Source organism: Vicugna pacos, chromosome 10, assembly GCF_048564905.1.
Source record: "Vicugna pacos chromosome 10, VicPac4, whole genome shotgun sequence".
NCBI classification, from domain to species: Eukaryota; Metazoa; Chordata; class Mammalia; order Artiodactyla; family Camelidae; genus Vicugna; species Vicugna pacos.
In genome coordinates, this window is record NC_132996.1 from 21904335 (window position 1) to 21930661 (window position 26327).

Consider the following 26327-nt stretch of genomic DNA (forward strand, 5'->3'; position numbering starts at 1 on the left):
GATTTCATTCAAAAAAACTTTATTCCTTTAAGGAAACTTATGATAAAAGTGTAGACAAAATATAAGGGGACCATAAAGGGCAGTATAGAAACTCAAGGGTAGCAGAAATGAAGCTAATACCATCCTGTTTTTTGAAAGGTTTTGGAGAGGAAGAGGTTACTGGGACCTGGAATGAGAGAGAGGCAGGTAGAGCAGCCTCCCTTGAGAAGTACAGTGACCCTTGATCGAGGCACAGAGCTGTCCTGGAGGAGCTTCCGGGGCGAACAAGAGGACGATAAGCATTCTGACCTCACTCTCTTTCCTACCACTGATCTCCTCCTGGGATCCCCCACTGGCTGAACCCAGTGGAAGCCAGAAGACACAAGGGCCCTGTTAATGTGATCCATACAGGACAGCCTCCTAGGACAGAGAGCAGAATGGAAAAAATATGGAGGTAGATATTAAGGAGCAGACAGAAGATACCTGGTAGGTAAACCATTGTTTATTGAGAGTCTCCTGGGGTGGTTAGATTTGTACGTCAGCTTGGCTGGACTATGTTGCCCAGATGTTTGGTCCAACACCATTCTGGATGTTGCTTTGGAGGAATTTTGAGATGTTGTAAACATTTAAATCAGTAGACTTTGAGTGGAGCAGATTATCATCCAAAATGTGGATGGGCCTCATCCAATCAGTTGAAGGCTGTAAAAGAAAATGAGTAAGGTCTCCAGACAGAGAAGAAATTCTGCTTCCAGAATGTTTTCAGACTCAAGGCTGAAACATCAGCTGTTCTTGTCTACTCTGCCAGCTTGCCCTGTAGATTTTGCACTTTCCAGCCCCTACAATCACATGAGCCAATTCCTTAATATCACCCCCATCTCCCCCCCTCCCCACACCCCCCCCCCCATTCTCTCCCTCTCTCTCTGCACAGGAGGATGTTGTCTGTTTCTCTGGAGATCCCTGGCTAACACTCCACCACACTTCGAGTACCGCGCTAGGCCTTGGTGATATAAACACAAATCTTCCCAGCCTCTGTCCCTAAGGAACTCACTTTCTAGTGCTATGATAAACTGTATTACGAGGGTGACACAGGATGCTTTATGTGCAGAAAGAGGGACCTCCTTACTCAGCCATGGCAGTGGTGGGGAGGAAGGCCAGGGGAGGTCGAGGAAGGCTTCCTGGTGTTAAATCTGTGAAACACACAATTATTAATCAGTGGAACCCAAATACTACCCTTGTTGGTCTAATTCCAAGACAAGCTATTTTCACCGCTGTGATTTTTGCTGTTGAACTTGCATTTGATGTTCACAAACTGCATGTGGTCTCTGATACATTTATGAGAGTAACGACTTTCAAATGGGTACAAACTTCTGCATCTAATGTAAGAGAAAAATCACATCTCTTCATGCTTCTGAACAAGATTTCCCACACTCCACCAGCATGAACACAAATGTTCTTAGAGGCCATGCAGTGGGAAGGAAAACCCACCACATTGGTTCAGGGGACCCGACTTCAAATCCTAGCTGTGCCACTCCTCAGCTTTGTAATTACAGGCAAGTCGATTAACCTCTCTTGTTCTTATCAAAGGCAGTTGTAAAAAAAATAAGAAAGTACTTTGTAAACTTTAAAGTTTCTTACCTGTAGAGATAAAAGTGTTGAAGAATTTTTTTTTCTTTTACTCAAGATTCCTGAAAGGCCCTCATGTTAATATCTCAGTTCTTCTCATTTTGCCATAAAACCACCTGAGCCCAAAATATTGATCATTTGATTCTCTGCAGCCCAGAATGTGTCTGTGATCAGGAATCCGAAAGGAGAAAATTCTGCTGTACCTTTCCTGAAATGCTGCTTCCCAGGGTCAATTCACTTGGAAAAGTTTGTTCATGTAACTTACAATTAGCCACACGTTTAAGGGTAATTTCCAGCAAAGACAGACAATCTATGGGTCAATCACTTCTTATATTGTGCTGGGACAGTCTGGTTTAAGAAGAAAGGGTAAGGGCCAGAGACAGCCCATCCATGTTAGGTGTTGGATTCTAGTCTTTGAGTTTAGTGTCAGTCTCAGAGCTGCCTCCGCTTAGCTGGGATTTAGCTGCCTTTGCAGAGACGGGAGTTCATGAGGCCAGACTGGGCCCCAGCGGCCTCTGTGCCTCAGAATTACTCCTCACCAACCTGCCTCCCAGTTTCACTGCTACAGGGCTTATTTTCTTTTTCCTTTTTTTTTTTTTTAATTTTAGCAATTCAATTAGTACTTACTTTTTTTTTTTGAAGTATAATTGATTTACAATGTTGTGTTAATTTCTGGTGTAGAACATAGTGATTCATTTATACACACACATACATACGTTCCTTTTCATATTCTTTTTCATGTTAGGCCATTACAAGGTATTTGATATAGTTCCCTGTGCTGTACAGTAGGACCTTGTTGTTTATCTATTTTATACATAGTAGTTAGTATCAGCAAATCCCAAACTCCCAATTTATCCCTTCCTGCCCTTCCTCCCCCCGGTTACCATAAGTTTGTTTTCTATGTCTGTGAGTCTGTTTCTGTTTCGTAAGTAAGTTATTTGCATCCTTTTTTTTAGATTCCATATGTAAGTGATATCACATGGTATTTTTCTTTCTCTTTCTATCTTACTTCACTTACTATGATGATCTCCAGGTCCATCCGTGTAAATGAATTCAGCAAGGCAACAGGACACAAGATCAACATACAGAAATCTGTTGCATTTCTTTACACTAAAATGAAATATCAGAAACGGAAAGTAAAAAAAAAATCCCTTTTCAAATTACATAAAAAAATAAAATACTTAGGAATAAACCTAACCAAGGAAGTTAAAGACTTATATGCAGAGAACTATAAAATATTGATTAAGGAAATTAAAGATGATTTAAAGAAATGGAAAGATATCCCATGCTCTGAGACTGGAAGAGTTAATATTGTTAAAATAGCGATACCGCCCAAGGCAACCTATAGATTTAATTCAATCCCTATCAAATTACCAGGACATTTTTAATAGAACTAGGACAAATAATCCTAAAATTTATATGGAATCAAAAAAGACCCAGAATTGCCAAAGCAGACCTTATTTTCTTGTCAATGCCTATCTTGCTTGACCCCATACTATTACGTCAGCTTTGGCTCTAACGCTCATTTTGCTCCAATTTGCTGTCATCTTAGTGAATTTTCTTTGTGCTCAACCATGCCGGACTCCCTTCTGGTCCTGTTTCATGCTCTGGCCCCTTGCCCCATGGTACGAGCTTCACACTTTAACTTCAGCCCTGATTCCCCCTCTCACAGGATATGATAAGGAGATGACACTGAGCACATTACCTGACGTCCCAGCGACTGAGTTTCTTCTCCCGGAAGGATGTAAGTTCCTTCCATCTCTGAGCCTGGGAGTCTACATTTGCCTTCATTCTCCTTGCGCCTCACCACATGGCTGTGTTCCTAACATCCAGGGAACAGGTTGGCCCTGGTGTCAGCCGATGAGGATGTGGTCCAGCCTGTGCCCTGTACCTGTTGTCCTGGCTCCATTTCTTACTCAACAACAGAATTTGTAATTGTGCCAAACTAATGCATATTAATTTACCTCATGTGAATGAGGCACTTGTTTGTTTTTGAACTAAGAAGGCAAAATGTAGGTAATAAAAAAGCCCCAGCTACTGCTGTTTTACGTTTTTTACTGTATCCTCTGCCTGCAAAGTCAAAAGTGCATTAAAAAGTAATATTGTGCTGAGCTCAGACATATGCAAACATCTCTAGATATCTTGTCTCAATAAAGTTTATAGAATGCATTCCCAAAGGTCTGACAACAAAACAGAATAAGTCGCAAGGCCCATAAAAATATAATGCATGCTTTTTTTTTTTTTTTTTTTTTGCTTACATAAACACGAGCAGATAAGATGAGAAAGGGAGTGCCTGGGCTTAAGAGGCGGCCCTTTCTCAGTACAGCCCCTTTTATCATTAGCCCCCAACGCAATGAATTAGCTCTGAAAGACACACAAACATGGAGACACAAGGAAGGATTTGAATACGTTGCAAGTGGTTTGGATCTTCCAGGCAGTCTTTGCTTCTTTCATTAAATTACCTGGTCAGTTTCTTACTCAACGTTTCAACCAAGTTTTATTGACTACCTGCTCTGCCAAACATGGTGGTAGGCACTCTGAATACAGGGGAAAAAAACACACAGTCACTGGCTGTTCTTAAGGAATTCAGTCTTGTAATAAAGAAGTACGTGTTTAAAAAAATTAACCACAATTAAGTGCTATAATAGGAATAGCATTTCTTCACATTTTTTCAGTACATCGATCAGATATTCATATTTAGATTAATGCAAAAAGAATTAACCCAAATTTGGCAAGCTACACTGTATAATTGCATATGGGACCAGCAAGTGTCTAACATGTTTAGGGACATAATCACCAATATTGATTGAACACTTGCAATGCAGTGAACCCTGCTCAAAGTGCTTTATAGTATTAACTTCACACAACCCTAAAGATGGGGTACTATTATCTTTTCCAAGTTTAAAAATGAGGAAACTGAGGCTGAAGAAAATTAAATGACTTGTCCAAAGTCACATGGCTTCTAAGTGGCAGAGCTAGGATTTGAGCCTTGACAGTTCAGCTACAGAACCTGCCCTCCTAGCCACGATACTCCCCTTCTCATCATGGATGTGCGATGTGATGTCCCCAGTCTGTAGGTGATATCTGCCCCATCTTATTGGGTCTCTTGGCTGATAAGGGATAGAGCCGGGATTTGATAAGGCAATTTGAGTCATGGGGGCCATCGCCTTCCTCTGTACTGAATTACTCTGAGATGGAAGGGAAGTATTATTCATTCACTTAGCCTGCATCCTTTTCCTTGGCAGTTTGGCTCCCAGACAGAACTCACACCGAGGCAGAAATGTCATATAGCTTTATTATGTTACCCATTTCACATCATGTTATATCAGGATCTCCCTGTATTAATATTGCTTTTCTCTGAAAGATCACATTACTGCTTGTTTCCATCAAACACAATTCCAAGCTTCCTGTAAACACTGCTCCGGGGTTAGTTCCAATCTTGCATAAGCATGACAGCCTCGTTGAAAAAGTGAATGTGTAGGAAACTCTGGACCCTATTTCCAACCACTTGGTACCAATTGTAGGATCATACTACTTCTCATTTGGAGGAACAACAGAAATAGAGCTAAAGGAGCATTTGCCAATATTTCTATCCAGTGAAAGGGAACTATAGTGCAATGGGCAAATATACCCAGGTGTACACTTTTGACCTGCATTTCCTTATTTAATGCTGAGCATTACTTCAAGGGGTAATTGAGATGTACCCCTTTGACAAATAGATATAGAAGCTAATATCAAGAAAAGTTCAGAGATTTGCCTAATGCCATACACCTACTAGGTAACAGACTCTAAGACCTGCACTCTGTGCACAGCACTCTGTAACTCAGATCCTCTTTAACCTGAGCCCAGCCTAAGTTCTTAATATTGGCTCCAGACTATGTGGCCTGAAACAAGTGTGAGCTCATCACCATTTATTGAGGTGTCAGTTCCCACCAAGATGAGTGATGGTTGTAAGAGGGATGGACCGATGTTCCCAGTAGAAAAGCAGTGGTGTCTTAGAGTGAAGATAGGCTTTGCTCTTTCCTTCCAAATGTACCTCACTCGGACAATTCTGTCTACATTCGCCATCTTTCTGCAGACTTCCAAGAGAGCTCTGTGGGAGTAGGGGAAGGAATATGCTGGGGAAATCCAAACTGGTGCTTCGAAGTCCTCACTGCATGGACTCATGGCACCAAGACCTGTACCAGAGAATACCTCTGATAAGCCAGCAAACTGACACCTTTCATTAGGGATCACTGTAATTCTGTGCCCTTATTATTAATTTCAAGTGTCAAGCAGACATACGTAGGTAAAAGGAGGGTTAAGTAAAGGCAAAAAGTGATATAGTACATACATTCTTTTAACTTCCAGAAAAAGTGGATAATTTCTTCCATGTCCATATAGGAGGAGAAGGAACATAGAAAGAGCATGTATTATTATCTGTACTTTGGAGACCATCCCATCTCAGACTAGAAGGCCCACGCTTCTAGAAGGTGCTGGAGGGTTTGAATGGAGTCCACAGGCATACAACTGCCATTATCATCAGTAATGAAATCATTACAATGGAAGGCAGTGTGATTTTTCATGGGAGTTTTAATTTGCATATTCTATGTAACCTCCAGGCTTCTGCAGATATTTAAGGTTGAATTATAGGGTAGTTGTGAAGGTCTCAACAGGCTGGTCGGGGCTGTCTTAACACCTCTGTGCCTGATAAGACACTTTGGCATAATTCAGTTTTGAAGGCTCCCAACATTTGTTCTATAAAAATATATGAAGACAGGAGTTGACTGCATGTAGACACCCTGGTAAATATTCCTAAATACAGAGGCACGGCCAGATAAGTGCTGCTGGGAGGAAATTTCACTAAAGGGAAGGAGAAAGGAAACAGCTTGAATCTGTTCCTCACCTGCTAAGTGTCTGCAGCGTGGGGTGACAGGACCAAACATGGGCTTTGACACCAGCCAGAACTAATCTCACATGCCAGCCACAACTGTCCCAGCTTAGAGTTGATAAGCATTAATTTTACTATTTTAAAAAGTATAGTTGTATCCTGAGTTTATTTTGCAGTATTTTTTGGGAAAGAGAAATATGTAATAAGATGGACATTAGGAAGAGTTCAAGAAGTATATATTCTATTCTTTTCTTGATATATGTAATTTAATATATATATATATATGTATATATGGAGATACTTTTAACCTCACTTATAAAAGAAGAAACCAAGAAACCAACACTTGTCAGAATGTTTGGCAAACCTACCCAAGGCTGAAATAATACACACTCATTGTATTATTTAGACAAGACCACCTCTCAGATGGGCAGGAGCTCTAAGTTAATAATTTTTGTGGAGCTTCTCCTTTACCAGCATCACAGTGAGTTATTCTCCCCATTGTACAGATGAGAAAATTAAGATTATATCACATATTACACAGCAGAAGTAGAGCCCAAACCTAGGTCTTCCAACTCCTTGGCTACCACATTCTATGACACCATTTTAGACTAGAATCCTAGTGGAGTTACCTTCCAACCCTGAGACTTTTATTCTTTATAGCCCTTAAGTGTATTTATATTTGGTCTGTTAAATGGTTGAACTGCACTTTCTCCTTATTGGGATAGGGGTGGAGGGTAATCAAAGAAAACCACATAATAAGGTGTGCTTGTGGTAATAGGGTTGGAGCCTGAGTCAAGGAGAAGAATTCTTCTGTGCTAACTGAGTACAGTTTCTTGACTTTGAAAAAGTTCTGGGATTTTCTTAAGCCTCAAAATTGTCAACTGTTCTTCTGGAGTCAGGACTTGGGCAGAAATCACTGTACTTTTCCTGAGCCTCCGTTTCTTCATTAGCATAGTAGATCGTATTGGTTACTGAAGGTTATTTTCAGGTAATTTAGGTACCTAGCATATAATAAACGCTCAATATTGATGATTGTTGCTAGTAGCAGAAGTAGCAGAGATACCAACCTTGTCTTCTTCACCAGGACATTGTGAAGATGAAACATGGTAATAATTGTCACTAGGGTTCCAAAAATGCTAAACATCCGTAACAACGCAAGTTATTCTGCCCCTTCTCTTCAAAATAGGTGAAGTTCTTTTCTTTCCTTAGCATGATGTCTACCAACTCACGGTTGGTACAAGCCTCCACAGAATAGAAATAGATGATAAGGAGTCTTAAGGCAACATTTCTCCAAGGGTGCTTTTGAGAACACTAGCCCAATCATATCTTCCATTAATATTAACTTAAATAAAAATTATAAAGGTTAGATGGACAAATAAGTTTGAATTACCAATATGCATATTAGCGCAATAAACACTACAACTGAAAAAATTTGCAGTGAAGGAACTCACATTAGGTGTTCTTACCACAAACAGATAAACGAAACAAAGGGACACGATGAAACCTTGGGAGATGTTGGCTATGTCTGTTACTTGACTGTGGTGACAGCATAATGAGGGTTTGCATACGTCCCAGCTCAGATTTTCACGTTAAGTGTGTTCAGTTCTTTGTATATCTATTACACGTCAATAAAGCCGTTTTAAAAAATGAACATTTACAGAAGTTTAACCAAGATCCCAATTTTATTGAGCCAAGGACCCCCTTGTTTAAGAATAGCTTTTTTGTGCCAGTTGTTTACTTAAATGGCAAGACCCAGATTTCTGTGCTACTAACACCATGCTGGTTTTGAGCAGATACTCAGTAAAATATAAAAATGTTGTTTGCCCAATTTTTAAATTTTATTAAAACCATAATGATTTTTTTTCCAGTGGAGAGGAAACCAAAAATGTCCTTGAATAGGTATTTTCAGGCGCATGGAATGACAGCAACAGGAAATGTGTCTTATAAAGAATAAGAAGCACATATGAGAGTCACTTGAGTATGACACCTGTCATCCACTAGTCAGCAAGATACCTCAGACATGACTGGCCTCGCCAGTGTCTTCTCTCTCCTAATAGCCAATGAAGGGAGAGAGGTAAGACGGGGGCAGATAGAGGGAAGTGAACTGGATTTCGGGGACTTCTTCAAACCTTAACACAATCAGCGGATTTCTCTCTTAGTTAAATTATTTGAATTATTTCTCTGCTAGTTAAATTATGTCTCTGTATATTATAAAGCATAGGTGACTGTCTATGTGTTTCCTCAGCATTAAAAAAAATCGACCTAATCTGTCTGCCTCTCCTTTAAAGGAGTATCAAACAGTGAAAGACAGAGGGAGAAGAGAAAAAAAAGAGAGAAATGATGGAGGAGGAGAAGATAAGGTATTGATTTTGGTCCAAGTGAAATCAGCCCACAGAGTAACTGAGAAGACAGGCAGCAGTGACCTCAGCTCTTTTTAAATATGTTCTTCTTCCCTACTGCTCATCCAAGTTTGGCCTTACTTTCTGAGTTACCGTAGTCCCAGCTCTGCGAGAGACTCATACGTTGGGCCGGACTTCCTGGGTTTCGGTCTCAGGTTTTTGAATGGTGTGCATGCTTTAGAGATCTTCCAAAGATTATTATGAAGAGGAAAACTTCAAGGATTGTTTAAATTACTGAATTTATTTTTAAATGTAGTACCAAATAAGCACGGTAGAGCTTGGAAATGTTTTAGAACTTTACACTGGACAAATAGGAATTTGAATCCTGACTCGACCAAGATTCTGGGGAAATTACTTTGGAGCCTTAAACTTCATTTTCCTCATCAGTTAACTGGGATAATAGCTACTTTATAGTGTGGTGGTGAGGATTAAGGACTCATTTATATTGTGTCCAGCTCTGTGTCTGTTACAGAATAGATCTGGTAGATATCACCCCCCCACACCTCCCCTGCTCCACATGCGTTGCCGACATTTTCTGTCCTGCTGGTCATTGATGACAGACGATTCATGATCATATCAAGTTAAGTTAGAAACTTGGAAGATTCAGCTCTGTGTGTACCCCATGCAGTAATCCCTAGGAACATTCCAGTTTATTCCTTTCCTCTTTCTGCCCCCTTTTCCCCTTTCCCCCTCCTTTCTTTCTCTCTCCTCTTTCTTCCTTTCTCTCTCCCAGCCTCCCTCTCTCTGTCAGTCTCTCTTTTGGTTCTTAGTCTGAAAAAGGAGATGGAATTTTTACAAAGAAGAGGATGGTGACTTCATGTTCAGGACTGGCTGATGCTTGTGATCAGTCTTGTGTCCGCTTACTTCCTGTCCTTGTTTGTGACACCACTCAGGGTTGCACTGGTAAGAGCAGGAGCCAGCCTTGGTCTGCCCAGCTCTCTGAGGTCCAGACAATCCTGAGTTTACCCCCAGTCACACCCACCTCTCCCTTACTGCAGTTTGGAGGAACTTATTGAAAAATGTCTGAGACTCAGCCATGAGTGGGTGGCCAGGGGCTGTTTCCCATACCAGATCCTAGATCTGTAGAAACTGTACAATTGATCTGCAGAGGGAAAAGCAAAACCCAGTGTGGTCCCTGGAGTCAGGATGTGGGTCTGCCTGCCACTACCTGGTAGCCAGCCAGCCTTGATTTCTATTTCTGACTGCACTCTGGAAGCTGGGTCCCTGATGGCTGAGCAGCAGCGTGCTTGGGGAGTCCAAGACACAGCCAGGCAAGCCCTGGGAGTTTACCTCCACATGGTGAACAGAATAAATCCATTATTAAAGGCATCATTTCAGTAAAAGAGCAATACATTTCCACGTGTTTAAGTAAGAGGAGGTGGTATTGATATTTTACATGTTGGCGGATCCATTGGGAAAGAAGGTAGCCCACACTACATGATCTGAAGAATAGAGAGTGCATCAGTGGTTGGACCAGGATCTGTCCTTTGGTACTGAGCAAGAGTTAGAAGAAGAGGCGGAGACATTTAAGAGCCCATCTCTGGGCTACCGACAAATGCAACCTCTTTCTAAACCTTTGCTCTTGTCTCTGACATCCTACTCTGTAATTTATCATACTCACATACAACATTAAATGAAAGGTAAGTGTCAGTGGATATCCCATGAAAAACAAGAAATAGAAAGAAGAAAGCTTACCACTTCTCCAGTAGTATTAGTTAAAAAAAAAAAACACTGAGTATTCGCCCCTGGAGGAGCCAACTCACATATTAACAAATGAATTCTTTGCTGGGTCTAGATGAGGTGGAAGCTCTCCCATCTCATTTGAATAGCAATACATGCATGTAGCATTTTTAAAAACAACATTAGGTTGTACAAGCATGTTATCATTCCCCGAAAATGAAAATAAAAGAAGAAAAAAAATATTTATTGTAGTCTGGCACAGCAACTTGTTTTCCTCATTTAGGAGAAACTGGTTATATTAAAAGCTAGTAGATGATCTTAGAATATGATCCTTAACTTAATCATAACCCAAAATTCCATTGTTGGCCTCTGCCTCGACCTGATTTGGTTGTACCTGACCCTGACTTTGCCCTTCATCCCCTGTAATCCGTATTGCCTACGCCTTGTTAAAGGCTTTTGACAGGGTTTCTTGTAAGAGAATAAAAGAAGGACTTGCTGGGGAAAATAAGAGGCTCTGATTGTAGAGTAAAAGGCTTTACGGGCTAATTAGAAAGTGATAAAGGACAAACCAATGGTAGCAACAGCAGTGAGTGTCTGTAAGTCAAGCTGCAGAGACTGAAAAGGGGTCTGTGGATGACGACACTGAAGTGTGGATGAGAACGGCGGTAGAGGCTTCAACAGCACTGCCCAGGCTCCTGCCCTCCCAGTGATGACTCTAGTGAAAGGCCGGGCCAGCAGGCATATACACGTATGATGATGGGGTAGGACTGCGTGGGGACAAGGCTCAGCAAGCAAGGGGCATGAACGGTACATGAGACCGTGCTGGCTTGCATGGCACAGCCTTTGCCCTCTTGCCTGTGCTGGGTCTTATGACAGAAGTAACTGATCCCACGCACCTTTGCATGTCCCTCGATGTCCACGTGACTTCAGTGATTTGTGGAGGCACATTTCCCTAGAGAAGAGGTCAATGATGAAATGGACCTCATCTCCAGGTGAAGGTATTTTCCATACAACGTACCTTCTGATTAAGTGGATAATGAGTAGGGCAGGGAATTCTACATTCGAAGAACATGTATTTGTCTCAGCTTACAAATATGAATGGCATATTTAGTAATAGAGAAGGGGCGTGGGTTAAACAAACTGTTTAATTTTAGAATAGAATTATTGTGAAATGGCACAGAGGTTTCACATAAGCCTCACGCCCTCCACACCGTTTCCTCCACCGTTAACACCTGACACCAAATATTTTTGTCACAGTTCATGGGCCAATCTTGATATGTTCGTTTTAACTGACATTTATTTTTTTAACTGAGATTTCCTCAATTTTCCCTACTGTTCTTTTGCTGTCACAGTATCCCACCTAAGATCCCACCTGGCATTTGAAAGGCACGTCTCCTTACGTGCCTCTTGGTTGTGACAGTTTCTCAGACTCCTTGTTTTAGGTAACCTTGACCGCTTTGAGGATTACTGGTCAGGGATTCTGTAGAAAATCCCTCAAGTGGGATTTGTGTGTGTGTGTGTGTGAGTGTGTGTTTTTTTTTCCCCCATGATTAAACTGTTCCATGTGTCTGGGGAGGAAGACCACACAGTTAAAGTACCATTCACATCACATCACATCTCATCAAGGGTACATGCTATCAGTACGACTTACCACTGCTGAGGTTAGAACTGGTCACCTGACTTGAGATGGTATTTGCCAGGTTTCACCTCTGTAAAGTTACTATTTTTCTCCCCCTTTCCATGCCTTACTCCTTAAAAGAAAGTCACTACATATAGTTCATGCTTAAGGAGTGAGGAATAACACCCTACCTCCTTAAGGGAGGAGTATCTACATGAATAATTTAGCATGAAAAAATTGCCTATTGTCTCCCATTTATGTATTCAGTCATTTACCTGCATTAGTATGGACTCATGGATATGTATTTTCTATTTTGGGTCCAAATCCAATACTACCCTCAAATTGCCCCAGCTTTGGCCTCTGGAGACTCTTTCAGTGGCTCCCGTGTCCCTGTGACATATACTCAGCGCTGGGGTTTGTTTGGCTTTCCGTGCGTGTGTATGTGTCTAGTTCTGTTGTTTTCTGAGCACACCTGTACTTTCCGGCCCTGTACGATGCTCTAGGCTCATCTTGTATATTTCTCGCCCCAGTCCTAGACTCAGCCGGTCCTCCACGAAGCCGGCGTTCCTTCCATTGGAGTATGATTTTGGAAACCAACATCTAGGCGCTAGTTTTGCCATAGCTACTAGGATATTGCTGCTTCTGGGCCCTGTCAGCTGACAGAGCAAAGAAATGCATGTGTGCACCTAACACATGCTAAGTGGCAAGTCTTAGATTACTGATTTTTTTTAATGTTTTTTAAAACTTCTCCAATACCAAGAATTTCTAATTAATGGACATGATTCATAAATAACTCCACATCCTACGAAAGTGAAATGACTTAAAAAAGTCCGATTTGTAACACCAGAAAATCATTAAATATTTGTACAAGGACTGGATACTTACCTATACACACAAACACACACACGCACACACACACAGAGTTGTCCCATTGGATGAAAAAAACCTACAAAAGTAAAATTTAAATTTATAATTTGCTTTGAAATAATTGTAGACAATCCTGAACTATTTCTAGACATTAATGAATAACTAGAAATTAATTTTTTAATACTCACCTTTACTTAAGGTGTATAAAATGCTACTAGCTTTTTTAATTTATAATTTTTACTTTTTTGGTGAAACTTAAGTATGTGTATATAGTGTTTTATTATAGTCATTTGACACCAATAGCAAGCTTGTACACTGAGAGGAATGTTTTTAAAATTACTATTGTGCTTTTTTTTCCCCTTTCTGAATACATGACATTTGTCCTAGTAAAAGAAAGACATCCATTGTCCTAGTCAAATTTGAAGACTCATAGTGGAAGAATGTTGAAAGAAGGAATGAGGAAAAGCAAGAATGAGCGAAATTTCAGCCTCTGATGTTCAAAACAGGTTTTTGCTAAGCTTTGTAAGAGAAGGGATTTTCCAAAATCTTTTGTTTCTTTAACGTAGCAAAAGCTGAGTGTAGAGGACTCAGACTTGAGTCAGCCAGAGTGAACTTCTTTCTACCTGTGATCAGAGGAGAGTATGAGATAAAGCAGATAAAAGGAAAGACTGCTCCTTTCTGACCCACTCGGAGTGTGGTAGGGAGGGAAAGAGAAAGTTTATCTCGCCTTTCCTCCCTCTGGGCTTTGGCTGGAAAGGAGCCCCTGTGCCAGCTTCATCAAGGATGGGAACAATGCTCCCGCTTCCCAGTTGGCACTTTGGGAGGAAGTCACACGACAGGCCGAGCCTTTACTGAGAGGTGGCCAGGCAGAGGGGGGCTCTGGGGCTTAGATTTTACAGGTTCCTCTTGGTTTCCACATGGTGGAAACTCAAGAGATATTTGAGCCAAGGCCCCCTACCAGAAAGAGGTGACTTACCTATGGCATCATACATGTTGCTGGGATTTTAAACTTTTTAAATACGTGTTCTAAATATTGTAAGAATTTGAGTTAGCATCTGAGTCCCATTTATTAAGTTGTGTAAAAGAGAGAAAGAGCTTGAGTGCGATGCTCAGTCAGTCTGCCACTTGTGTTTTGTGGGGCCTCAGACAAGCCCTTAAGCCTTTCTACCCAGCTTTGCCATTTGTAGGATGGGAACCATAAGGGTAATCACCTCCTATGCTGTGAGGATTCAGCGAAATAAGGCATGTAAATTGATCAGTACAATCCGTAAGCCCAGGTAAGGACATAATAAAGAAAGAGACAATTTTTTCATTCAACAATAAATATTTAACAAGTGCCTATTATGTGCCAGCTACTATTCCAGACACCAAGCACAATTTCTCTTCTGGATATGTTCCAAAGTTGCAGTGAGGACAAATAATAATGATAGCTAACTTTTGTTAAGTACCTACTGTGTCCCAGGCACTTTCTAAGCAGTTTACCCATATTAACTCATTCAGTTTTCATAGCATCTCTTTTGAATGGAACTCTGTTTTATTTGGTAAAAACAGAGCTGCAAACCAAATAAATAACTTGCCTCAAACCACAATATAAATGGTGGTTGATGGAACTGGTATTCAGACTCAGGCTATCAGTGTCCTACATTCATGGTCATGACCACGATGCTGTAACACACCCCTAAAACAAGATCACGCACCTGCAACAATATTTATCTGAAATGATGTCATGCCCAGAAAGTGCTTAATGCATTTTCATTATGATTAAGCTTAAAATATTTTCATTAGGAAATTATTTCTAGATGATTATTCTATCTGACTCCTGGGTTATTTAAAGGTACATTGTTTGATTTTTCATATATTTGAGTTATTTCACATATACTATTTTTATGTATTTATAATTTTGTTCCATTTTGATGAGACAGCGTATGCTATATGATTTCAATGTTTGAAAATTCACTGAGACTTCTTTTAGGGCACAGCATGTGTTCTATCTTAGTAAGTGCATGAGTTGTCTTATGTATTGCATCTTTGTAATTTATAAACTTCATACCTAATATTACTATTTTTTCTTTAAACAGTCACATGTATTATAGAGGAAATATAACCTTTTTTACTTATCTACATATTTACCATTTCCAGTGGTTTTTTTTTTATTCCTTTCTGAGTTTTTCATCTGTCTTAATTCCATTTCATTCCTGAAGAACCCTCTTCAACATTCCTGTATTATAGATCCACTGGCATCAAATCTGATCAGTTGTCATTTACCTGCCACATCTTTATTTTCAGCCTTATTTTGGAGAGAATATAGCTGTTGTTGTCTGGATATAGTTTTTTAATCTTTTCCCCCGAGTATCATGCTTTAGTGTAGTTCATACTTTATAGAAACTCTGGATTCTGTTATATTCCTTTGATGTGTATTTATTTCTTTGACAAAGTATTAACTTTACTGAACTCAAACTCCAGATTTTAGCTTTATCTTGTTATGCATCAACTGAAATCTCTGCTTTATTTACCTTATTTGGGAGCTGGGATCTACTTTATGCCCTCATACTTCAGATGGCAGCCAAAAATTCGGGTGAAGTTTTTACATGTAGAACTTAAGATTCCCCTTCTTTGCCTTTTTCCTTTCTTGGTTTTTATACTTCATTTCTCCACTCTTTTCATTACAATAACATCTCTCCACTGGTTCCTCAAGCCTTTAAGACCTTTAAGACCAACTGGGACCTGGCGTTAGACAGACAGAAAGAAAGAAGGAAGGAAGGAAGAAAGGGAGGAAAGAAGGAAGGAAGGAAGGAAGGAAGAAAAGATCAATGATAACCCCCCACCCTTGTTTCTGACTTCTCTTCTTTGCTCTCATGTGCCTTCAGGTTCCTTTTTCCCAGAGTATATAGTTGTTATCTGATGACTTTTATCTGCTAGGAGCTACTCCTTGATTAACAGCAATTGGAACTGCCCCTGCCAGTGTTTTAATGTGTATGATTATTTCTTAACATATCTTATTATGATTTCCATCCAGGGCACATTTTATGAAAGAATGAAAATTGCAAAACATACAGGGGAGAGCAAGAGAAGTTTGAGTGGAGAGACTGGGGAGGTCTTTAATCCTGGAGAGGGCAGAGAAGTGACCATGGGTCATTGCAGTGAGATGGGGAGAACTCTGGCCCAGGGATCTGCAGAAAGGACAACATGCTTACAAAACAGCAGAGGTTTCTCTGGTACAGAATGGGCAGAGGGTGATTTATCGTAAGAGGTATAAAAGATGAGATTCATTCATAGGCAGGGTCTCAGATTGTGCAGAGAATTTAGACTCTTTCTAAGGAGTTATATTCACAAGCTCATTGACAAGTTTAAAGCTGAGAGGTAACATGATTCCATGAACATTTTAGTAAGTTCACTTTGACAGCTATTCAGAATGAATGAGAAAAAATGACAGTAAGACCAAAGGCAGAGAGACCAGTTAGAAAATTTCTGTCATGTCCAAAAAGCAGAGCAAACTGATGAGTTCTAAGCATAGATTTTTGTTATGTGCTACAGGAGCCCAAAGGATAGATTCTCATGGTAAGAATCAGGAAATAATCTACAATAAAGATAACATTCAAACTAGAATTGAATTTTATGATGGCATGAAGTGAATTGTGTCTCCCCAGATTTATAAGTTGAATCTATAACTCCTGATGTGACTATATTTGGAGATGGGACCTTTAAGGAGGTAAAGAAGATATTAAAAGGTCATGTGGTGGGGCCCTAACCCAATAGAACTAGTGCCCTTATAAGAAGAGGAGACAACATCAGGGATGTGCTGGCATAGAGCAAAAAGGCCATGTGAGGACAGAGAGAAGGCAGCCATCTGCAAGCCAAGGAGAGTGACCTCAACACAAATCAACCCTACCAACACCTTGATCTTGGACTTCTAGCTTCTAGACTCTGACAGAATAAATTTCTGATGTTTAAACTTCCCAGTCTGTGATATTTGTTATGGCAGCCATCGCAGATGAAGTCATGTGGGTAATTCTTAATTTTTAGAATTTTTCGCCTTCCCTGTGTCTGTCAATTCTTCCATACATTTGATAGCTCTTTATTGAGGATCAGTTATTTGCCAGCAACTGTGATCCATGCTAGGGCACATAAATGAGGAAGGCCTAGTAACTAACATATAAATACCCTGTCTCCCCACTCCCTCTTCCTTCTTCCACCTCCCCCTTCTCTTCTCCTCTGTCTTGTTCCTTCTCATACTCTCAGTAACAGTAGTTGTGACACGCGTGCTATCCCTGCAGTGATTGTAATCATTAGCGCTGGCCCAGGGCACCATCCAAGGGAAGAGGACCCAATTTAATTACCCCCAACCTACAATTCCCAGTAGATGCCTCAGTCTGTACACCCCTTACAGCTGTTTGGAAAATGATCAAAGTTATCTGTTGAAACTCACAGGAAGATAGCACAATACCCAGGCCATATCATTGTGTTTGCCTTTTCAGAGGAGATGTGCGCTGAGGATGTGTATGAGCATTTGTAATCACAAAGCACTGTGTCACGTTACCAGCAGGTAGTCTGAACCCAGCGGTCACAGAAGAGATAACAAGTCAAACGGTTGAATTTCTTTATTCCAACCGTAGCTATCATACCAGCTAGGGTTATTTTCAGGGAATGTGTGTCTCCATCAGCGCTATTTAAATATATTGGAAAGTTTTGTTATCCACTTTTTTTTTTTCCTTTCAGTGATTCACTTTCAGTGTATGTAGCTGGGGAATCTAATCACCAAAAAAGGAAGTACCTGTTTCAGGGAGGCAGGCTATTGCAATGTTCAGAAGATGGATTTTCTAATCAGGTAGACTGGATTCAAATAACTACTGGTCTGACATATGCAGTGGTGAGATCACGCTTTTTAGCATCAGTTTTCTCATCTGTGGAATGGGGGTTAATGACAAACTGTTCGTGAAGTATAATGCCTAGCATATGGTGGCTGATGCAAAATTATTAGTGGCCTCCCTCCTGCTTCCCTACAAGCCATACCACCAGGTTCCTAGCATGTCCTATGGTTGAGTCTGCTTGAATCATGGTGAGATTAGCCTAAGGGAACTTTCTCACCAGCCTGATCAGCAAAAACCCCAGGGCGCTGAGGTTGGCTCCATTCAGCAGACATGTGTTGCGTTCCTTATAAAGGCACCAACCCCTTGAAGGCAGCTCAAACCTCATTGTCTCCCGGAGAATTTGATGTTCATTCATGCTGCTACATCAAAAGGTTGGGGCAGCTATTATGTATTAAAATGTGTCATTTTAAATTGCTTTTTTTTGCTAGCACTAGCAATATAGATATTGAAATTTCTTCAGAAAGTGCTTATCTCATCAAGACTAAAATTATAGTATATGAAATACTAATTACAGTATTATGAAGAAGGTTGAACTTTTCCATGACATTCTGTCTATTAGGAGAATACTAATTTTCTCTGTTTCTTAAGACACATAGAGCCACGCATTATAAGAAATGTGATCCCTCATCATTTCCTCGGTTCCCCAGTGCCATTTTCACAGACTGGCAAGATCAGAGCTCTGACTCTTAGTCTTGGTCTAAGTTGTCTGCACCTTTACGTCTGCTTCCAAAGAAAGACTGGAAATTGAAACCAGACTGAGTTCTAATGCCATGGGAAACACACTGGACAAGGAGCTCGGGTCATTGTCCACACAGGCAGACTGTTTATAACTTTGAAATGTATTTTAAACTAAATGAGTTCATTTCAACTTTGCCTGGCACATAGTAAATGCTCACTAAATATTACCAGCTATCAGTATTTTGTCATTATTCTTACAATCCTATTTAATTCTCATAATTGCCTAAGACTTCTTATGCCCATTTGCAAATATAAATGACTTGTCTGGGGTCGGAGAGCTAGCAAGCTGGGGAAACAGAGCTTGAGCTGGGATCCTATGAACACAATTTTTACTTATCACTCATTTATTTAATAAATATTGAGTGCCCACTAGGTACCAGGCACTGATCTAGAGCTGAGCACACAAAGATAGATAAGTAAGACTCAGTGCCTCGCCTCCTAGAGCTCCTTATCCACGGGAAAAGATGAGCCAGCAACCCTCCAGTGAGTGTGATGCCATCTGGTCAGAGCCGCAGCAGGGCGACGAGAGCAGAGCCGCAAGCATCCCTGCTTCCCTGCTTCCCGGAAGGGGTGAGGGCCGCCTGAAGAAGGAGCCCGTTCCTCTGTCTAGGTTAGGTCATTTTACTTATCGAGCTCATTTTTTTTTGTCTGAAAAACAAGGATTTGAAATGGTTGATATTCATGGCCCTCATTAAGTCAAAATGTTCTCTCTCAGTAAAGAATTTGTTGCCCAGTAGGATGCTTTTTCAGAATGGTTCTGAAAAGTTTGAGTAGAGACATCTTGAAAACTGACGTGTAAGAGGGCAGGTTTAGTTCTGCTTCAAGCCGTGTATCTTTTTCTATGCCATGGATGCACATGGATGATGATCACATTTACATGAAAGAAACAGGAGTGAAGGGCGTGGGATACACCTCCCCTGAGGACTGAAGAGATCAATGTCTTGGCACACCAGTAGCCCATTGGAGGCACATGACTGTGGCCACTGGATTAAAGTGTGGGATTAAAGGATGAAGGGATGGACAAAGTCCTGAAAGATTCAGAGTGTTTTGAGTCTCCTATGAGACACACTTAGGCACCAGTACCAGACCCACCACTTACCACTGGGTGAACTTTAGATTATTAACCTCTCTGGTGCTCAATTTCTTCATCTCTAGAAAGGGGGTCATAATTTGTCCCACAAAGCTATTGTGAGGACAAAATGAGTGGCATGAATAAGCCTGGTACGTTGGAAGTGCACAGTAAATGTTGGTTCCCTTCACTGTCTTCTCTCCCATGTGGAAGCACGAACGAGCATTTTCCTGGGCACCTTCCAAGCTATTGCTTTTTTTTGACTGGTGGCATTCTTATTACTGTGCACAATTATTTTTCTTCTGATTTTCCAAAAATCAAAATAAATAATCCAAAAAGGAGACACTATTCTGGCACGTACCCAGGATGAACGGCGACAATTAGAAATTTCAGGATTTTCATTCCAGTAACTTTGACCAGGTTCCTTCCCACTGCACAGAGATTTCAATTGTGGAAGATTTATTTATAACCCTAAAATGTTCAATGGCCTATGACGTCATTGCTTCTGCACATGTAATCCATGGTTCGTGTGGTGTGAACAAGCCAAAGGAAACCCTGGTTTAATGACCAAGTTTTATTAGCAATATAGTTTTTGCTTTTGGAGCAATTTTATTTCAATTTTTCTGAATTCATTTGTATTTGAAATTTCTACAGTGTGGGCATGATTTATGAACTTAACTAGTACTGAGAAGACTAAAATTTAAAAAAATTATATGTTGTCTCATCTCTCCCCCAACTTTTGAACTCGCACATCCTCCACCTGTCTGTTTTCATTGGCATTCTTACTGAACCAAACTTGGGTCCGTTCACCCAAGGACAATAAAACCAATCTACTGACACTGGGTGCTACTAAAGGAAAATACAGCATTTATTTGTAGGGTGCCGAGCAAGGAGAATGGGCAGATGGTGCTCGAAAGACCTCAGCTCCCCAGTGGCTTTCAGGGAATAGCTTTTAAGGGCAGCATTTGGGGTGAGGGTTGCAACTCATCGACTTTCTTCAGATTGGCTGATGGTGAAGTAGCAGGGAGATATTTCAGGAATCTTAATCATCCAACTTTTTTGGCTCCAGCCAGTCTAGGATATATGTGCTTGTGGCCAGCATTCTTCATCTGGGTGAGGGTCTTAGTTTCTGCAGAATAACTCAAAGATACGCATCCGGTTGTTAACAGTTGTTATGTATATCCCCTGAGGAGGAACTACAACTCTGTTTTATCAGTGAACTTTTGTTTAAGCTACCATTACTTTTCTTGCTTGACTGCTTTTCTTTGTTTCTTCATTCTCTCGCTTCCCTAATTAGTAACTGTTTGAGCCTGCCGTTTGGAACTCAAGGAAGGCTTAGGAGACTAAATCCTTTTATCTACAAACAAGAGATGAGGGATACGAAGGGGCTTTTGTACCTGGGAAGGCCCCGCAGGGTCCGGTTCAGCTTGAGTATTGATCTCTATATGTCTAAATAAATCACATATATTATCATTTCTTGATTTATCCATTTTAGACATTTTTACTTCTGTTATAGTGGATGAGGTTGGCTCTCTTCCATATATATTTTCCCCCTTTTCCATGCTCTAAAAATAGTTTTGTTACAATCTTTTTCAAGTTAAATCAAAGATCTGATTTAAAAAATTAGTACAATACAGAAATACTGTTCACTGCCATTTCAAATTATATATTATGCTTAATTTCTTATATATTATTCTAATAAATTACTATTTTAATTATAAATTTTCTATATTTGTGTCACCAGTTATTCAGAAATACTTCAACAAATTTTACCAAGTTTAAAAATCAAGGCTTTTTTCTTTCTACTTGGAGGTCTCTCTTTTGGAGCCCTCTGTTTTCCTGTTCCAGTAGAACTAACTACTTTCCAGTTTTCTCCTGGGGGAGACACCCCGTTTCCTGAATCAGGCACATTGTTCTTTGTTTCTCTAAAGTGCACCCTCTAATTACTAGAGGATGCTTATAACTGTTTATTCACTTCCTAAGTAGGAACTCATTTCAATTCTATTGTTATATCTGATTGAAAATGTGTCTGAAGGCAGACGATCGGGTTAGAAATCGTGTTTCTTTAGCAGCTTGAAAATATTCCTCAGTTAATTTTAGAGTTCCTTGTTGCTGTGGAAAGTCTGATTCCGTTCTGACCCCTGATTGCTGGGAGGTGACTTGCTGTTTGTTCTCCATGGGAGCGTCTTAGGATCTTGCCTTCATTCCCAGTGACCTCGTGTGGGTATTTCTTCACCTGTTGAGATAGGCACTCTCACCTGTAGTCTGCAGACTTGTGTCCTTTGCTTTTGTGGCAACTTCTATCATTTCTTTTCTAATTGATTTCTCTCCATTGACAAAGGGGGGAAAAAAAGAACAAGTAAGGAAATTGATTTTTTTTTCACATTGTAACAATAGGAAGAACACCACAGATTTGGAGATTAGTGGGTCTCAGCAGGTTCTTTTGCTTCACACTTTTTTTTTCCCCTAACAGAAGCACAGGGCATCGAACCCAGGACCTCAGCATGCCAATCACATGCTCTGCCACTGAGCCCTACCCCCTACCCTGCCCTCATGCTGTCACTGGGAGAAGCAGGCAAGTTTTAGGTGTGCTGACTTACCACTGGGGTGGTGTTTCTAGTCAGTAGATGTCTCAGGCAGCTGAACAAGAAATATTTTTCTCTGTGTCTAGCTAGTTTTAGGGAAATGAACTTCTAATCTCAGTTAATTATCTACTTGTTGAATGTTGGATCACATCTTAGTTCCTATGTTAACTTTCCAAATTTGCTTTTTAGTTTAACTGTTGGAAGAAATTTTGGAACTTTTGTTTAAATCCATCTTCTTTTTTTTAGTTAAACAATCATAATTTTAATTTTCTAGAACTTTTATTTTTTATCTCCAGTTATACTGTTGTTTGTTTTTTTGTTTTGTTTTGTTTTGTTTAATTACAGCCTCTATTTGTTTCAGCAGTTCATTATCATTTTTCCTCTCTCATGTTTGGAATTTTCTCCAGCTTCTGTTTCTTTGGGGCTTCATTCTCTCTCTCTTTCTCTGCATATTTAAAGCATCCCTTCCTTCAGTAGATGCTTATTCACATTTAAATATGAGACAGTAGAGGCAGACTGAAGGTTCTCTGGGTGGGGGAAAGGCAAGTGGGCAGAGCTGGCTTTGACTCCTGGACTCCACTTGAGAGACACGAGATCGCAAGCGCCCCTCCCCCACTGGAGCACCTACATGTGTTACGATCTGTATGCTTTATCCCTGGGTTTTCTCTTTTATTTTTTTCTAGAGAGCTCCTCCAGCCTCTAGCTTTGGATAAATGCACCTTGTTCCTTGCATTAGGAAGAGCCAAGGGAAGAAAGCTGGGGGTTCTGCATTGCAAACACTGACTCTCACTTCATCTCCCTTCATTTTTGGCCCCACATTTGATCTCCATCCTCCCTTATGCCTGATATGTTCCAGGCAGAGCCTCCAAGATTCATGTCCCCAGAGTATAAACTTCTAGCCTCCTGCGGGTAGAGGTGTGGCTAGAGAAGGAAGAGGGAGAAGAAATAATTCCTGGTCACAGAAGACAGGAGGGAATATGAAAAATAACTGCTTTGCACACCCATTTTAACAACCCCCTCTTCCCACTTCTCCCTCCCTTGGCGCCTTCCTATGTGTTGCCGGCTACAAGTCTTTCTCGGGTGCCAGTGAGGATCTGCCGGCTCCTCCTTAGTGCGTCCCCCTCCAGGTTCAGAGGTCGGTTAACCCCTGCTCAGCTATGCCATTTATTACCTCCCCATCTACTTCCAAATTTTTAAGAAGTTTGTAGAAATCCCATGTCTGTTCTTGTCCCCTCTTTATTCTCTTTGTAATATTGCTTTTTTAACTACTACAAAATTCCTTTAATTTTATATTAATAGAGTTTGGGGAAAGAAAGAAAATAAATGTATATAGTCATTCCATTCTATTAGAACTGAATTCAAATATGACATTTATTATCTACTTAATTTTGCTCTTTCATTCTTTTAGACACATTTAATAGTTACTGAGTGACTACCATAATAATAAAGTTATAAGAACAACATTAATAACTTTCATTCTTGAAGTAATGTCGTATTTTAGAGTTTTAAAAGCCCCTTAGCATTTAATTCTCCGTTTGAAGTAGAAGTTTTTATCCTCATATTACACGAGATAATGAAGGTTTGTAGAGTTTAAATAATATATCTATAGCCACATAGTTAGTTGTTAAAGGGCCCAAAACTGGAACCCCAAATTTCTGCCCCTTACTCTGGTACTCTTTTAAGGACATATAAACACATTTTGTTAACCACTTGTATGAGGTGTAAGTGTGAGTGAGACCTAATTTTGGCCCCAAGGAGCTTCTCAAGGAGAAGAAAACCAGATGGTATTAACTTTAACATAAAAAAAGAATGGAATAAATATCTCAACATTAACAGATTTTGCTTCCAAGATAGAAATGTTTAGAGAATAAAAGAAAAGGAAGTATTGTTCTAGTTAGAAAAATTCAGGAAAGTGGGCATTTGAGCTCTGACTGTGAAGGAAGGGTATTTCTTCTATAAGCTGATAAAAGAAGGGATTTCCTGAACAGCAGAAAAGAATGAGGTGGGGGACAGTCCCTTAACACATTACTTGAGTAGGAGAGCTAGCTTCCTGCTGCAAGATGAGTGGCTAGAAGCGGGTTTGAAAGGCGATGTAGAGCAATACGTTAGAGGTCTTGAATGTCTTAGAATTCAGAACTGATTGATTAAAAAATAAAGTAAATGAGTGAAATATAAAAATATGTTTGCTTTTCCTGTTTTCCTACCATTTTTTCCCCCAAATGTTTTCATACTTTCTAGACATAAACTTAATCTTGAGCACTTACTAGAAAGAACTGGAGGTCTTTGTCCCTCATATTTGCCTACTTGTGCTTAAAGAGAGGAAAAATGTGAATAGACTGGGAAATCCGAAAAGAAAGTGGCTTTAGTAACTTCCCTCATATGCACAGATTTCTAAGATAAGGAAACTGAGACCCAGGAAGGTAATAAACTGTAATTCCTTTCATATTCATCACAATGCTTAATTCTTACTTCCATAACAACAAAACGAACAAACACTTCTGTTTTTATAATACAGCACAATCATGAAGAATAGGTTTCTGTAAAACACCATGGAAGGGTGGTTCCTATTACAAGAACTTAAGGTATTATGACAGATAAAAATTTAGTCAGAAGGAGATGAGGAGTAAAAATCTATGAAAGACCTTATTTTTGTGTCTACTGAAATAAACCAGTAATGACAGAACACTCAATAGAGATAGCACTAATGATATTTTATGCATCCTAAATTAGGAATAATGGCTTTTCTGCAGTTAGTTTTTATTTACTACCTCTTCAAACCGTTCAGGGTTTTACTCCCTGGTGGTTTCTAGGATAGCCTAGTTACCTGTTTTGTGGACGTTATGAAGAGCAAGAGGCATTTCTTTATGGGTTTTGTATCCACATTAATATGTCTTCCTGTTTTCTTTTAATTGAAGTACAGTTGACATACAATATTATATTAGTTTCAGGTGTACAGCATAGTGATTCAACATGTATACATTAAGAATCGATCACCAGAATCTGTGGCCATACAAAGTTCTGTCACCATACAAAGTCACTGCAATATCAGTGACTATGTTTCCTGAGCTGTTGGCTGTATCCCCATGACTTCCTTTGTTACAGGAAGTAATCCCCTTACCTCTTAATCCACTTCACCTATTTTGCCCAAACCCCTACTCTTCTCTCCTCTGATGACCACTGGTTGGTTCTCTGTATCTATGGGTCTGTTTCTATCTTTTTCTGTTTATTTTTTAAGATTCCACATATAAGTAAAACCAATTAGTATTTGTCTTTCTCCGTCTGACTTATTTCACTCAGTATAATGTCCTCTGGGTCCATTCAGGTTGTTGCAAATGGCCAGATTTCATTCTTTTTTCATGGCTGAGTACTATTCCATTGCGTGTATATACATATCGTCTTTATGCATTCATCTATCGACGGACACTCTTATCTTCCACTAACTTTATTACATACTAACTTTTCCAGTGAGATTTTTACTTTTGTGTGCTTTATTATTAATTTGTAATCATTTTTTCAGCTTAAAAAATTTCCTTTTATCATTTCTTGTAGGGCTGGTTTTGTGATGGTAAACTTTTTAAATTTTTGCTTATCTGGGAAACTCTTAATCTCTCCTTTATTTGTGAATGATAATCTTGCTGGGGTTTTGGGGATTGGAGAATTTGGGGTTGGAAGTTTTTTTTTTTCCTTTCAGCATTCTGAATCTGTCATCCTATTCCCTGCTGAACTATAAATTTTCTGCTGAAAAATCTGCTGATAGCCTTATATGATTTCCCTTGTATGTAATAAATTGTTTTTCTCTTGCTGTTTTTAGGATTCTCTCATTATCCTTAGCTTTTATGATTTTAATTATACATATATACCTCAGAGATGTTGGAGGTTTCATTCCAGACCACCTTAATAAAGTGACTATCTCAATAAAGTGAGTCACATGAATTCCCATAAGACTCTAGGCTTATAGCTTCATAATAGCATTGGCTTATTTTGCCATCTTGTATGGAAAGTTTTTGCATGCCTGAATATATTCACTGCAC